We start from the raw sequence: 4,585 nt of genomic DNA, 5'->3' as shown, positions 1-4,585 counted from the left end.
GTGGTGTTGCCAAATCTTCTGAATCTGATGAGCCTGACTCATAATATTTGCTGTATTCCTTGCAGATCTGGCTCCAGCTGCCTTGTGAATCTCTCAGACACTCAGCTTTGAAGAAGTCGGTTGCTAGCGTCCCTGGCTGAGAAGGAAAACTGGAAAGCAAACCCTAAAAGGCAAAATAAAATGATCCTAAGCTTAACATGTTTAAATATCTCATTATTTCCTGGTTCTTTGGTATCTGGCTCATGATTTGTCCATGTCTTGGAAGAGGGGATATTGCTTTGAGTCTTTTGGCACATTAAACTGCTTTCCCGCTTCCCACCCATGAGCAGGGGAAGCCCTGTCCGTACTTGGGGGAAATACCCTGTAGTCAAGGAGGAGAGTCAGGGGGAAGGTGGAGGAACGGGGCGAGATGCAGACCTGAAATGTGGCAGAGACGAGAGAGAGAAACCAAGGGGTGGCAATGCTCCTGTTTACTGGGGAAGCCCTCAGAAAGCAAGGGTGGGTGGAGGGATGTCAGCCCTGTGCAGGCTCAGATCCCAGATGGTACCAGGAGGATCGAAACCCCGGGAGCCGTGGACCTGCAATAGCCAAAGACGGGCCCTGGAGAGACGGCACGAGTGAGGGCAGCCGTGCCTGTCACCGCTGCGGCGCGAGCCCGGCTCCGGCAGACACCGCCGTAATGTGCACTGATGGGGAAGGGCGAGAAGGGACAGGGCATTAACTTTTATTTTGTGTTTTTTACAGCCGGGCTGAGAGTTGTATTTCAAAGCCTTTATTTTATGGCCTCCTCTTGCCTGGGAGGCCAGGAAAGCACTGGCTGCCGGAGAGGGCTTGGCACTGCCAGCTGCTGCTCTCTGCGCCCAGCTAAAACGCCCAGCTCGCGGGGAGAGAAACGGAGGGGCCTGCCCATCTACAGAGGCATTTGTCTGCACCTCCCGGCGTGCCAAGGGGCAGGAGGTGCCACCCCCCGGCACACAGACACTGCAGAGGTAGCAGCGTGGCACGGACCCTCGGTCATCTCCCCGGCTGCTTCCCTAGCACGCCCAGGCAGGAGAGCCATGCCCCAGCCAGCAAGTCGGTGTGTGCGGGCCCAGCTGGTCCCAAGCTATGAAAAGGCAGGGGATTTCCACCTTCCAGGAGGGCTGAGGGAAGTGGGCTGATTCAGGCTGCAGAAGACAAGACCGAGGGGGATTGAACAGCAGCCTTCACCTCCCTGCCGGGGGGCTGCACAGAGGCTGGAGCTGGGCTGGTCTCAGTGGGGGCGAACGACAGGACAAGGAGCAATGGCCTCAAGCTGCAGCAAGGGAAGCTGAGGTTGGATATTAGGAAAAACTTTCTCACGAGGAAGGTGGTGAAGCAGCGGAAGAGGTCACCCCAGAGAGCTGGTGGCATCTCCATCCTGGGAGGTTTATAGGACTCGGGCACACAAAGCCTTGGCTGGGATGATGTAGCTGGGGCTGGTCCTGCTTGGAGCAGGGGCTGGACAAGATGAGGTCCCTTCCCACTCTCATTTTCTGAGATTCAATGACACCGCATTGCCACATCCCCTCCTCCCCCAAATTTTTTCACCTGGCCTGACTTTGAATCTGTGATTCTGTCTCTGAGGGTTTTCCCACAAGCCTCCGGTGTTGACTGGGTTGCTCAAATTCTCCGCTGCAGGAGTTCTGTCATTGCCTGACCATTTGAACTTGCCTTTCAAGAAAGAAAAGCAATGCAAACAAAGTGGAACCCAAGTTTCGGGTCCTGGCAGCTGCTGAGAAAAGATGAAATCAGGACCCTGGAAACCACCCGAGGCAAAGTACAACATCCAGTTATTTAGTCTTTAAAACAAATGAATATACGAGTGACTTCTCCTCTTCTCTTCTGGGCTGAACAAGGCAAAAGCAAAGTATGAACAAGGCTTTTGTGGGGAAGTTGAAAAGTTGGAGGAATTGGCTTCTTCCCAACCCTCCTGTTTGCAGCTGGGGATGGCCCAGATGCTCAGAGGGAGAGGTGAGCTCCCATCATCCACACAGGACTTGTTCTGGACCAAGAGCTTACTCTACATAAGGGCAGCAAACCAAGAGAGGGAGGAAGGAGGATTGTTATTTCCAGGCTGCTGAGGCTGGCCCACATGGCTTGCTTGGCCAAGGTCACAGAGGTCAGTGCCTTGGCGAGAAAACCCCACTATAGGAGCAGCAATAAATCTACCTTGGGATAACTTACTTGTTGTGCGTGCAAAACATCAGCATTAATGTTGCACTGACAGTTCTTCCAGTTTATTATATGCAGATGGACTCTGGAAATGTCATTGTTTTAATTATAGTAAAATGCTAGACAAGACTGGTTATGCAAGTCAATAAATCACTCGACTGCACTGATTAAGCAGGAGTAATATTTTGAATAAGCGACTGTCTCAGGAATGATCATTGCTATATTACATTATCATTCCCCACTACACAATATTGCAAACAGAATTAAATGAAGATGTCAAGTCGCAACAGTGACTAGGCACTAATTAAAACAAAACCAGCCAGGCCCGTTCCTCCCTCTCTCTTGGAAGGTGAGTGTTGTTGGCAAGAGCTGCAGCAAACAAACATGATCCAACCGATCGCGGCGAGCAAACCAACTCAGCTTGGGACAGAAGAGCACCCCCAGAGCCATGGCTCAATGGCTCAGCCTTGTTTGCAGGCTGGGTTGTGCTACTGCAAGGGACTAGTCATTACAGCAAAGTGATTAATGAGAGGAGGATTGGGAGAAATGCTAATGATGAAAAGACAGACCTGTCATTAAATATTTCTCTTCCATGTCTGCAAAGAAGTGGCATGACGTACCCGTGAAGGGGAGGAAATACCTTCCAGTCCATTAGTAACTGAGGAAGGTGCTTGATGATGCCTGCTTGGGATAAGCATCTTTGAATCATTGGGTCTGGACCACCTGCACCCACGAGCCTGAAAAGAAACAGCCGAGGAGGTTCCTGGCCGGCTGCTGTCCATTTTCAGGGGCTCTTGCAAGGCATCCAGAAGATGGTAAGAGTTTCACAGCTGTGCCAGCATTCACACAGGGGAAGGAGGAGGACACAGGTAGTGACAGTTATCAGGCAGTCGGACCGTGATGCCTGGGAAGATCATGGAGCAGGTCATCAAGGACCCTATTTCTAAGCAGCGGGCAGAGAACAAGGTGATCAGACACTGCCAATGTGGACTCATCAAGAGCAAGTCATGCCTGACGCACCTGATTTCCTTCTGTGACAAGGCGACGGGCTCCGTGGATGGGGGCGGGGGGAGCAGTGGGTGTGATATGCCTTGATTTTAGCAAGGCTTGTGACATCGTCTCCCACGACGTTCTCATTAGTAAGATAAAAGAATATAGACTAGATGAAAGTACTGTCAGGTAGATACATAACTGGTTGAATCATCACATTCAGTGAGTAACTTGGTGCCTTATTGGGAAGAGGTATGGAGTGAGGTTCCCGGGGGTTTGGGATTGTCTACCATTTTCATGGATGATTTTGACAATGGGTTTAGGCGTGCACTTAGCAAATTTGCAGATGATACTTAGTTGGTTGGAGTTGCAGATGCTTTGGAGGGTCTGGGACACCGGGAACCTGAATGACCTGGACAGACTGGCGAAATTGCCTGAAAGCAATCAAATGAAACCCAGCAAGGACAAATGCAAAGTCCTGCAAATACAGACAAGGGGATGACTGGTTCAGACGCTGCACCGCAGAAAACAGCTGGGGGGGTCGCAGTGGACCATAAGCTGAATAGGAGCGAACAGCATGCTCGTATTGCAGAAAAAGAAAAGCCAACAGCATACGGGGCTGTAGTGACAGGAGTGTCGCTTGCAAATCAAGGGAAGTGACTCTTCTGCTCTATTCATCAGTGGTGAGGCTTCCTCTAAAGTCCTGTGTCCAGTATTGAGCCTTACACTTACAAACGGGTGTGAATAAATGCGAAGGAGTCCAGCAGAGAGCAACAAGAACGATCAGACGTCTGGGAAACATGACTTGCAAGGAAAAGCTGAAGAAAATGGGACTATTTAATCTGGAGAAGAGAAAACTGAGGGGGGATTTACTAACAGTCTTCAAACACCTGCAGGATAGTTGTACAGAGGATGGAGAGACATTATTCTCTGTGGCCACACAAGACAGGACTAGGAGCATTGGTCTTAAATTGCAATGGAAGAGATTTAGGCTGGGCATTAGGAGGAACTTTCTTACCTGGAGCATGATTATGCATTAGGACAGGCTGCCCGGGCCCAGGGAGGTGGAGGATCTCCTCCTTGGGACATTTTCAAGTGCAGGTTAAAAAGACATGGGTCTGGGATGGTTTCGGTAGGGACCCTCCTGCCCTGGGCGGGGGGCTGGACGAGATGATCTCCCGAAGTCCCTTCCAGCCCTACCATCCTATGACTCTAAAATCACTAGAAAAGCTCATGTGGGATTCAACTGTGTCACGGAGTCACAGAGGTGCCCCGTGATTGTGAGGGTGACTGGCAGAGCTGTCAATCACCCAGGCAGCTCAGGTGCCTGGTTGCCAGGACAACCAGGTGGTCACATGGCCGGAAGAGGGCAGGGCCTGGCCTTTATAACTAGCTGAGGCCG

This window comes from Crocodylus porosus, unplaced genomic scaffold (assembly GCF_001723895.1).
Source record: "Crocodylus porosus isolate Cpor-Errol unplaced genomic scaffold, CroPor_comp1, whole genome shotgun sequence".
NCBI lineage: Eukaryota > Metazoa > Chordata > Crocodylia > Crocodylidae > Crocodylus > Crocodylus porosus.
Note: the sequence above shows the minus strand (reverse complement) of the source record.